At 34.5% G+C, this 12,817-nt stretch overlaps 1 long non-coding RNA gene across 1 annotated transcript; it reads left to right on the top strand.

Moving 5' to 3' along the window:
* Positions 1-8,049: 8,049 nt before the first annotated feature.
* Positions 8,050-12,555, top strand: LOC119190819. Its single transcript, XR_005113155.1, has 2 exons — positions 8,050-8,148; positions 11,796-12,555. It is a non-coding gene; the product is annotated as an uncharacterized LOC119190819 (long non-coding RNA).
* The last annotated feature ends 262 nt before the right edge of the window (positions 12,556-12,817 follow it).

Here is a 12,817-nt window from a genome sequence, read left to right on the forward strand (position 1 = left end):
AATTCTACACCAATGAACTCGGTGAAAGAAAACTTAATTTCCGGTCATTTTGCGCCTGCAATCCCATTGACTTAAAGTGTTTTTAGAGTATTGTAATGGATTTAAATACGTCTTTATTTATTTTTAGCATGTTTACTAAAATTTTAAAATTTCAATATAAATAGCGGTCGGAAAAAAGAAGTATTGAGTATATTTCTTACTTTTGGGAATCTTCGAAGCTCCGTAGAAGGCTAAAAATCACAACGAAATACAATTAATAATATGTATGACTAGATTCTACGTATAACAATACAATTTTCGGCAGCTATTCAAATTACAAAGTTACTCCACTCTACCATTTATGAGTAATAAAGACTTTTAGATTCAGTAGCATAAAAAAACGTTTTTGCCAATATTTTTATTTTATAATAGAAAATTCTATTTACTTCATAAAGTGTCACATTTTAAATTAATTTTTAATTAATTTAATTTAATTTAAATAAACAAATATATTTTTCATTCCGCTGATATCAGGTTAAAACGTGAAATATGGGGAAATATATTGTTTTGGGTGATAAATTGCTTGGCGCTGAATATAAAACTGGCCTATTTAATTTTTTGCCGCGGAGCGTGAACGTAATGGGGACCACTTTACGAACTCTTTGGCTTTCCATTATATTTTACAGTTTGTATAACTGTAACAAAGTGCTAATGATATTGAGTATATGGTAAAGATCCAACGACGGTCGACTGCTACTATCGTGACGTCACAATGGTACGTATTTATACCGTCGCCCCATACGTTTTCTCTAGAAATGGCGGGCAAGCCTTTGTACTCCAGACGTAACAAGACCATTCATTACTTATTCACATCGGCGTTACTACGCCCGCCTACTTGGGATTGTTTACAATAATAAACAATATGCCAACGAGGCAAATCCTTTTGTAGTTCGTTCCAACTAAATTACGTTCAAAGGGCATTCGTGTACAGTGGAGTAGCCATTCAAATGGTTTCGTGTGGTACACTCCGGCGAATTTATTAAACAACAAAGTCACGCGTTACTTGTTAATTAATCGACTGAAGAATTTAGTTCTCACTCCATTGAAACACCTGTTCCTATTTATTTCAACATTTTTCCTGAAAGTGACGATGGAAGTTAAAAAACTGTCGTTACAAGGTTAATACAGGTTCTTGGCAATTGCGATCGATAACATCGAACTTAATAAAACTTGGTTATTTCTTAGCGACGGTGTGTACTGTCTTAGGCAAACTTTCGAGTTAAGCTATCGATTTGGTAATGTAGTTGAATTAATGATGGAAATAGTGCGCTTGCGAGCGGGGTGGAAGCGACGGATAATTAACACCGCCGACTCTGTTCGGCCCACTCGTACTTCCATGTGTCGTGGGTATAATGAATTAGTGTAGTTTGATATATACATTAATTAATATGTGATAAACGCATTGGAAACACGAACTTCAAGATTTTTTTCTGAAAGATAAGAATATATCAATATATATGTACTACGTACTAGATTTGGAGTTTCGAACATTCATTGTGTTCAACTGAACTGTAATCCGCTCAAACTGATTTTACCAGGTGTCAATATTGATGCTTTTGGTCGTGTACGGAGTGGCGCCAAGATTTATGTCTTAGCTCAGGACTATGTGATTAAATAGGTTATATAATTACGTAACATTGACCATTAATATCTCCATTGTGCTTGATTAAGACTTGTCTACCAAATAATTTTGAATTCCTCAAAAAAAAACATAAGGAAGTCAATTAACCAGAATTATCCAAAAGTAAAACGGAACGCCTCGCCTAAACACCATTTTCCCATCAAAGTCGTTTAAATGACCACACGAGCCTGTATTTGTACCGTATTGCGACACAATGAGCCGAAGGTCTTTTATAAAAATACAATGAAGCGAACATTCACGCACGTACAATTAATTTCAACCCTTGGTTATTATTATTGGACATCGTGCGAATTGATTTTTTGTCTCGCATTACCATGTAGATAAAGAAAGGGATAAGGCACGACTGCTGGATAGGCTCTGCTTTATTTAATCAACTGTTAACGTTCGTCTATCTTAACTGGAAATGAAGAGGTGTTTATAACTTGTATAGAAGAAAGCTAAATCTTTATAAATATAATGTGATATAGACATGTGTGTAACTATACTAAATTACTACTATTGACGTAGAAAAACTCATTTAATCTAACTTAGAAGTATATTGGAAACTTTTTGTTAATGGTACAATATTATATTGATGTTTCTAAAGTATTAGTTATAAAAGGTTTAACCGCGGGTCACAGTCATGTTGCTCGAGCTGGAATCCTAGACATGTTGTGTAAGTTTTAAAGCATGATCTGCACATTTTTTTAGGAAACGTTAAATATCAGTCAGTCGGTTGTAAGCCTAATTTTAAGCAACATACTTAGAAAAGTATGTTACGCCAGGAATGGAAAAAGTGCAGGTGGAGGAAGGTTCGTGCTGGCAACATTCGTCCATTGTCTCTCAATTCCGAATGACTAAATTATTAAGCGACTGTATTTTTTTATTTTTATACACGTGACAAGTCGGCTCTGCTAGCGGCACCAACCGTGCTAAGCAGTTATCAGTCACGGCTGAATGATTGCGCTCATTCATCCGAGTGATTAGACTGCTTTACTTCAGCCCGACATCTGAACCACCTATGAATTATATGGAATGGACATTTTTACCTATTTTTCCACGGTTTATATTTTAAGTGATTGCAATACTTGTATTATTGACAGTGTCGCTGGGATAAAAATCATGTTGTGTAATTTTACCCGGGTAAGAGTTGTTTGTATTTTAGTTCAGAATGTGAATTTCATCGAATCCGGTCAACGGTTATTTCGTTTACTTCTAACAAACATCGAATATCTTTACAAGCTTTTAATTTATAAAAAAGATAAGACGACGTTTATAAGGCTTCCGGAAAGACTTTACAGCTGTTTGAGATTTTATTTTAAAACTACTTTTACATGTTCATCAAGTTGGTACGAAGCTTATTATACTTAAAGTGGGAAATAAAAATGTCTGCTTCAGAAGCTTCGATGAGCATTAAAGCTTATAAAAACTTCGTAGCAAAATAAACACGTCAATAAGTCGAATCGATGTCTGTACGGATGCCTCGTTTTAACTGCAATATTAGTAAATGTAGAGACGTCAAATTTATTAAGTATTTATGTAACTATAGATTTAGATATTATGAGATGGGATATTGTTAACCTTATTAATATTTTAATCAGTGATTATTATACACGATGATTCAAATTAACATACATAAAAAAACATGGTTTTGCCTAAAACATATATTAAGCAGACGCGTGACTCGTGTATCCACTTTCCACAGAGCTTGTATTCGTCCAATGATGTGATACGGCCGCGCATGCCGTCGTGGTGGACATAAATCCCAATCTCGAAGACGCCAGATTAAAATCAAACAAATTAATTGTATTAGCGATTTTATAATTAAAACCTTACAGTGATTTCTTATGTTAACGAGAATGTCAGTCTTCAAAATAAAACTAGTTTTCGTATTTTATAACGGTTTATTATATTTTAATTATTTCGCAACGTTTCGGAGACTGCATCCTTGACGATCACAAGACGAACTGAGGTGATACTCATCCGAAAAGTCACCATATAGGTCGGGGCTCAGGGTCGGTCAGTCGAAGACGTACCGTAACTATGAAGGTTACAGTCTTTGAAACGTCAGGCAATGATAAAAATGACGATAAAATCCAAAAACAATTTTTATTTCGATAAAACCTTACAGTTCAAAAATATTTTATATTCGTAGTTAGAATATAAACCTTCAATAAAAGTGAAAAACGTGACTGTTAATAAAACTATGGTATAACCTGACACAGCTAAATCCCCTATGCCGTGCGACGCCCTAACTAATGGTCTGTGGATAGTGATTGAATGGATACATAATACTTTTATTTTAGGATGGAGAGGTTCACCAGAATTTATTCGCGGAAACTGGCCGCCATGACGTAGACTTCTCGAATAATGTAGGACAAGTGATTTGCTTTACTTTGACAATTACTTTAAAGGGTCATATCAATAAGGGTGCGATTATAGTTACCGCAGTTAACTAAATACGTAATATAGATGTAAGCGTACTGACGTTTACATAACCTACATACGTGGCAAATCAATATCCAAAATTCTGAAACTGTTCGATTACCGAATAAATAATTTTCCGAATCATCGTATCTTCTAAAATCATAGAGCTTAAATAACATAAATTACTTAGTAAGTATAGTTAAAAATATGATATATATTTTGATAACCCCTCGACAGTCGACACAATCATGCCGGCCTGTTGGAACTAGATATACACAAGCTTATCCCGGAACGCGACACACTTACGTGAGCCACTATGGTGGGTACTTACAACTCGTGTACAGTGGTCACTATCCGGGCGGATATAAAATACAACGTACCACCAGCAAAATCTATTCGCCTTTAATGTTAAAGACATTAATATGTAAGTTCAAACTGCAGCATTTTCTTGATAACTTCTAGAGAAGAGAAAAGAAATGTAGTTAATTTTATAACCACTTGTAAAAGGATAAAGCAACAGTAACAACCAAACGGACTTCGCCATTTGTGGTAAAATTAACTATGTACCTATACCCAAGACTTAGTTGCTCTATCGCAATCGATTATGCACTACATACATAAACATAGTTTAATATGTATCAGTGTAAAGTGCTGAAACACATTCAATCCACAACAAACACATTTGTATCCCCCGACGTCTAAATCACATCGTATTTTAATCAAATCCTTTATTGGCATAGTTATTTACTCGAAATATGAAGACGTTGTCTTTATAATTAAATTTAGTTTCCAGACTGCAGTGCTGCGAAACCTTTGAACCTGCAGAAAGGTCACCAAATAATGGAAATATTATACACTATTTAGATACTCGGACATTATTTAATTAAGAGGAGTAATAAAAGGGTCAGCTTCCATGCATCTAATAAAGAAGTTTATGAATATAAAAGAGTAATCCACTATCATTAGCCCTTGTTAAGGGTGTATCTGAAAAATTGTACAAAACAAGTAAAGTGGAAAACTAGAAAGTGAAAGCTGGTTTATAACTATTGGCATTTATAATTTGGCCAGTGACAACTTTGTACGGCTTTCCCCTAGAAAACAGCCGGCTTGGTGGCGAGTGAGTTAGGTACGCGTGCGAATATGCAAAGATTCACGGATATATTTGTGTAAAAAATATGTTTAAGTTACTTTTAAAGTATTACACGCCGAAATAATTTATTTGTTCTTTGTTTATCTACTACTAGCTTTTGTTCGCAGCTACGCCTGTAAAGACTTTTTTTTTATAAAAGTCCCGCTTTGTATTTCCTGGGATAGAAAGTAGCCTATAACCTTCCCAGGGCTTAAACTATTTCCATACTAAATTACATAAAAATCCGTTCAGTAAATTTTTAGAGAATCGATAACATAGACAGAAGATAAATGGGGACTTTGTTTTATATATATGTACATATTTCACAAAGAATAAATTGTGATTGATCATGTCAGGCTCCACTTAACCACATTTTATAACTATTCCACACATTTCCGCAGACTCAACCCCAAAACCCATTTCGAGACTAACTAAACTAAACCAAATTGTCTTAAATGAAACTAGCATAGTTGCCTAGTAGTACTCTGCCATAGTCACACCCTGGTAGCGAATTGCAACCACACTACGTGTTAAGGCACACGTTTTGTAAAAACAATTTTCATTTTCACAAATAATTAATCTATATACTTTTATATCGTGATAGGATTTGCACAATTATTTTTATACGTATACATTATAAATTCAGGTAGGTACTCTTAATCAAGTTAACATGAATGCAATATTGTACAATACATATCCATCTAAAAGAAAGTTGTGTTAGTTACACTATTTATAACTTAAGAACGGCTGAACCGATTTGGCTAAGAATTGGTGGGGAGATAGCGGCTAAGAACAGGATGCTTTTATTATTATATAAAGCAGAAGAGTTTGTTTGTTTGTTTGAACGCGCCAATCTCAGGAACTACTGGCTCGAACTGAACAAATCTTTTAGTGTCGGACAGCCCACTTATCGACGAAGGCCGTAGTCTATATATCAATACGCTATGATCAAAAGGAGCGGAACAGTAATGAAAACTGTTGCAAAAACGAGGAAAATATACAACTTTTGAGGGATTATATTGCCCTGGGAAGGTTAAGGGCTAATTTCTATCCCGGAAAAATATATAGCGGGACTTTTATCCCGGAAAGCTACTTCACGCGGGCGAAGCCGCGAGAAAAAGCTAGTATAATATAAATATATATATGACTAGGTGTTTTCTCACAGCTTCGCCCTCGTAAAAGGTTCACCTGTACGACATCACCGCTATCTATTTAAACAAATTCATTAAAAAATCCCAAGGGAACAAATTACCGGAGCAAAAGTAGTCTATGTGTGAATCCTGCCCATGTTATATTTGTGTGCCAAATTTAATCCAAATCCGTTTACTTCTAACAAACATATTCACAAACTTTAGCAATTATAATATTAGTAAGAAAAAAGATAAGAAGTATGAGAATAAAGACATGTTGTCCGTAATACAACTAGTATTTAACTGAATTCCATTTGTCTTCTTAACGGATTAGAAAAAATCTTGGACAGTAATAAATCAACGTTGACCTGATCCGAGCAATGGATCGGAAGTGATAAGGAAACAGATCTATAGACAACGGACAAAAACGAAATCAATTTGTACTCAAACAAATCTAGGTGACGCGGCGGATGAAATATGAACTTTCTTCGAGATGAACCGATAAGCACGAATCCTGAGGCGTTTAGTCAACATGGCTTACTTGTAGTAAGGGTGACTTGGTACACAATTCCTTAAATATATTGTATCATTATCCCCATATACTTACTCTTATTAATTTTTATTATTCCATCTTTATTTTTATATAAACACTGTTTAATTAGGGCCAATATTAAGCATATAGAAGGAAGATTATCGTATGTTTTCTTTTAAAAATAAATAATTATTAAAAAATATTAATAACTACCATTGGATCGTAGACTTCATGAAGGTATGGTTTATCTATTAAAAATAAGAAAATAACTCGAATGCTACGCTGTGTACCTAATTAGCATTAGCTAATTTTATTATAGGTATTTCTCCTTATTACAACAAAGCTTTAAGACTTTCCTGCATACAATTTACCAAATGATTTTTATTCCGACGGTATTGCCTGCTTCAATGTATCTATTAAAAAAGCAAAAATAAACAATGAACTTCATGCAAAATCGCAACAGCAATCGGAAAGTTTGTGTAGTTCCAATATAATCCATTACACATGCATTGTTACCTAAATTGCGAAAACATGCAGCTGTCACTGTGGCAACTATGGAAATTTGTAATTCGTTCAAGTTTTTTCAATATAACGTATTTAATGGAATTGGTGTATTAAGCAGCAGACCGGGGTCTATGGCAGACCTTAGCAGAGGCTTATATCCAGCAGTGGACTGCAACGGACTGATGATGGAAAATATATACCCATCATGACGTAGATATAATATTATATATACCTGCTTGATATTATTTAAATTTTCCTTAAATTCCAACCTTCAATGTGTTAAATGGTTTATCATAAAGTTTGTAAACATTAATCGAAAACACTAGCTACGTTTGTCTACAAAAATAAATAAATTGTTAGCTTCTAGAAACTTGATTGTGAAACAAACGTTTACTTAGCCACTTGATTTACTCAACTACCCGCTAATACCTCGAAACGTGGGAAGCACATAAAATATGCTTGAGAAAATCTTAACAATTGTTTATCTCGTCTGTCCCTTTCGACTGAAAATGGCAATAACATGCAGTTAATTGTTGGTTTTGATCGAAAACAGCAATACTTTAAATTATTTTAGATCAATTAATAAAATTATAAATTTTCACTTTGTCTACAGCGTTCAATTGTTTAACCTAGGCTGCGATAACAAACGTAAACAAGTATGCGGCAGCCACCGATAGCTTTATTTAGAAACAAACCGTTACCAAATATGGTTTCATTTAGGACTTTGATTTTAAAGTTTTTTACCATCTACTTGTTTGGTTGCGCGGTAAGAGAAATTGCATTTCCTTTCTTATTTTCTTGATGAGACTTTTTATAACGAATATTTCGGGCCAACGCTCACGAATTGTTACTACCCTTCCTTTACCCGAGAAATATAAAAGTTATAAAAAATATAATCTTAAGGCTCATCAACGATAACTTGTACCAAATTGGAGTGCTGCTAAAATTGAGAACTTGATAAAAGTCTGAGCATCACAATATCTATATCGTAATGCTATTTATCTTTCAACTCTCCAATTTCGTCATCGACGCCTGAATGGTTCAATAACGTAAAACAATAGACCTATACTGGTTCAAGGAAAACGTTCACTCTGTTGCCAAAGTTTCTGATTTAAAAATTAGATAGGTATAAATGGAATAAACTTCGATTCTTTGTACTTTATTGAGTCGTAAGTAGTCAATAATTGTATAAATGTTTAACAATAAGTATAATATTTAGGAGTTCCAGTTGCTTTCTCTCAATAATCTCATGCTGCCATTGACGCTGAGAGTGTCCTTCGGTTGCGCGGGGGCTTCTGAGCGCCCCTCCCATAGGAGACGGGCCGCACCAGGCGGCACCGTCGTAGGAAGCCCACAGCCGTCCGTAATGCGCCGAAAAAGGCCACAACGGAGTTTTAATTGGTATGCCGTGCGTTGTATATAGGGTTAGGGACTCGGTCCGACTGTCCGGGCGGCACAACGCCGGGTCGTAAGGCACGGTGACCCTAACAGAACCGCTCAGTCCCCCCCCCCCCCCCAAAGGCTGGGCGGTAGAAATAAAGCACTTTCTCCGCAAAACAAAAAACGTAAATAAAAAAAAGGCTGATACTGAGTAGAAAAACTCAATGTCACCGCCCGACCCGGGGATCAAATCTGAGACCTCAGCACTCCAATTGTACCGTAATACAATAACGTCACCGAGGTAGAGTGTATATTATTATTTTATTCCTTACCGAGGCAGGTCTATATAATTCAATGTATATTTCCTCTAAAATTATACAAAATTGTAAGAGAAATATTCCTTAATTATTGACGCTGTTAGGGAATATTATCTTCTCAAACAGTTATCTCAATGAGTTATTGATAAAGTTTTACCAATTAATTGCCGTTGAAAATTTCAATTACATAAATACAAATTTACTACGTAGTTATATTTATCGGGTATTTACCTATTATTAGTTATTACCTTTTTAACCGACTTCAAAAAAGGAGGAGGTTCTCAATTCGACTGCATGGTATTTTTTGGTGTTTGTTACTTCATAATTCTTGAGTGGATGAACCGATTTCGATGATTATTTTTTTATTTGAAAGCTGGTACTTTCCGTGTGGTCCCATATAATCAGAATAATCAATAAACTCTTAAAATAGGTCAACTATTGTGTCCTTAACGTATACTGATTTTTACTAAAACAAAAAAGCAAAAAATAAAAACTTTTTAACGAAACATTATTCTGTCTTCAAAAACCACTAAAAGTCAAAAAAAAATAAAGTGTGTGTGGTGGGCCCCGGGATGGACGGCAGCGTGGAACGTGGGTCTTACACGGTCGTTGACGTTGAAGGCGCCCTCAGTGTGCGCACCGGAGACGGGCCGCGGCAGGCGGCACCGCGTAGAGGCGGCTGCAGATGACGACTTACTTCTGTCATAGGAAGCCCACAATCTTCCCTAATGCCCTGAAGAGCGCCACCGCGGAGATTTAGTTAGTATACCGTGCGTTGTACATTGGGTTAGGGACTCGGCCCAGAGGTCGCCCGAAGGGTTGTGAGGCACGCTAACTCCAACATAACGGCACAATCTCCCCCCACGAAGGCTGAGCGGTAGTCATAAGGCACTTTTTCCGCGATACCAAAAACAAGAAAAGGAAGTACCTAAAACTACGTTTTCGAGCGTTTTATTGTCAAAAACACACCATATTTTTCTGTTTATTGAATAAATTTCTTCCGCCCAAAAGTAAATCTAAAAATTTTGTAACACAAAAAAGAATTGAGAAGAATTCTCCACCCGGCAACTATGAAGACCATTGGCTAGTAACTAAAATATAATTTAAAAATATAACTGAACGACGGCTAAGAGCAATTGGTTCTGCTCAGACAAGCTTACCAGATATTGAACTCAGCAGCGCGCTCTTTGAGGGGTCTATTTCCGTCATAATTGAATTCGTTTCGTTATATCAAAATTCTATTTCATTGCACACAAACGTAATACCTTTAACAAAAATTATATCACTCATAATTCACTCAGGTTTGTGTTTTCGATGGTACAAATGTAACGATATAAATATTGCTTTTGTTATAATAGTTACTTTCCAATGTCAATTGATTTCAAGAATACGTTTTATTTCAGCACAAAACAGCGAATGATTATTTTATAATATCAACGCTATTATCGCGATCTCGACAATCTCACTGATACGAAAACTAATTTCGAATCCGCAATGTCTCTTTTGAATGGAATTACACATAGTTCTTTATTCTTCTGATGTCTTTTGAGATCAATTACAAGAAAAAAAGAATAACTATTACAAAGTGCCATAAATATAATAGTTTACTTTGCGGAACCCTAAAAAGTAGCACACTTGCGGGTTGCGAGGAGCGAACTTCGGTTTATGATACACTGTCGTACACACTTAATTATCCATACAAATATTTGAATACGCAGTTACTATTTTTCTTAGCTCTCATGTTCGTAAACAATGGTTGTGATATTTGGATACTAAATATTAGACGTCAGATATAACCACCTAAATTTTAACCACATTAATATAATTACTACTTTTAGAGAAAATAAAAACTACTCACACGTTTGTATTATATCTAATTTCAATTTATTTATTTGACATATCCACAAATATAATAATTTCAGATCAAATAAACGACGTAATGAAAAGTTTAAAATTTAAAGTAAATCGCGTTATTTTTTAGAAACTTGATCTTTGTTTTTAAAATCCTTAAGCACTTCATTATTACATTTACATAGGTACATATGAATACGTTAAATTATATAGATATGTATGTCAGTCTTGAGTTACCATATCTATGTGTAGATAGATCTATGCCGATAAACATATTACATTGCTACTGATAGCGAGTAATATAATTTTTATCTTGACGTCGTATGTAGATAGGCACTTAAAGCTTATAGCAGTTCCCACTTTCACATTCATTACGTATGCCAGGATAAATTCTCAATTCACTTAGCAACTTCAATACATTCGACGTAGCTATGTATAGGAATTTGAATCAGTCTACCATACTCATCGGTCTTTGAATTGAAGCTTCGTAGTTTCATTCGGGAGGACACAATGTAATGACGTCATGTAAGGAGCTAGCAGCAATAGGCAGCCGTCAATTAGCAGATGCATGAATAGTTCAGAAGCTGGCTGCGAATTCGGGGCAAACAAGTCAAAAGTAGTTGTTTCGCATAAATGTGTTATGCCGACATTGGCGTGAAAATTGTCACTTAAATTGCGTTTATTATCACTATAAGTTATTACACTACATCACAACAATTCATAACATCGCTTACAATAATTATTTAATGAGCATTAACGCCGGTAGTTTAATTTCTATCATAACTAAATTCGACGTAGCTATGTAATAAAACGTGTGAGAAGCTAGAATCCTTTACATCCTCATTATATTGTCGATTGTTTTCAGTTATCTAAAATCGTCTTACCGCACAAATTAAGATATTTGGAAAACATGTTGAACGCTGAAGTGGTGGCGAAAGCAGCGAAGATACGTCAACGCATCGAATCAAACCCAAATATACAAGAGAACGAGAAAAGCTGGCCATTGTTACTAGCCAAGTATCAAGCCGATGACAACTTGTTCAAAAATAACATAAAATCCGGCGGTTACGGACTCTATAACCGTCACTTTAACAATAGAATTTGAGTTTGGAAATGTTTTAATAATATCTGAGGTGGATATTATGTATCTAAATATACAAATTTTATTGGTAATATATACCTGGTCGCACAGGTGTAGGTTGTAGGTACCCTATCACAATATATATTTTAAGTGTAAAGTAGGTTACTAATGCCTATAATATGATGGGTTACATAGCCTAGGATATTAATTAATTTAATTGTAATTATTTATAACTATAAAAAAGTCCTGAAAATATTTTTGAATTGCTTTACTATAGTATGCATTTATTAATGAGTCAACTATTAGGGTTTGTGTTATAAAGTAATGATCTGAAAGTCATACTAGTTGTCTATCCGTTATATTTTATATGTAGGTACCTAATAGATAACTGAGAATTCATACTTAACGGAGTATCTATAATATAATAACTACGCATATTTAGTTATTTGGCAAGTACTTGGCAACTCTATATAACTAATAAAAATTAATCACGGGCCTACATAGCATTTTTTTAAAATATGTATAATATAGATTTTGAGTAAATAAGTAATATTGTTTTATTTTATTTGTGTAATATGTATATTATTTTTAATGATTTTTTATTTCGGGAAAAGATATCGACACGCGTGGAACCCAAGTCAACACTAGTACCTATGTGGAAAGGCGAGTAAAACCTAAATTATATACAGAAATGAATCCTTCATCTTTTCTTTAGGTTTCCTAATACTTTGTAGGATTTTAAGGAAAGAAAAAAATTAAGACTTGGAAAATGTCTGATAAACTTAAAACCAAACGAGCCAAATTAT

This window comes from Manduca sexta, chromosome 27 (assembly GCF_014839805.1).
Source record: "Manduca sexta isolate Smith_Timp_Sample1 chromosome 27, JHU_Msex_v1.0, whole genome shotgun sequence".
NCBI classification, from domain to species: domain Eukaryota; kingdom Metazoa; phylum Arthropoda; class Insecta; order Lepidoptera; family Sphingidae; genus Manduca; species Manduca sexta.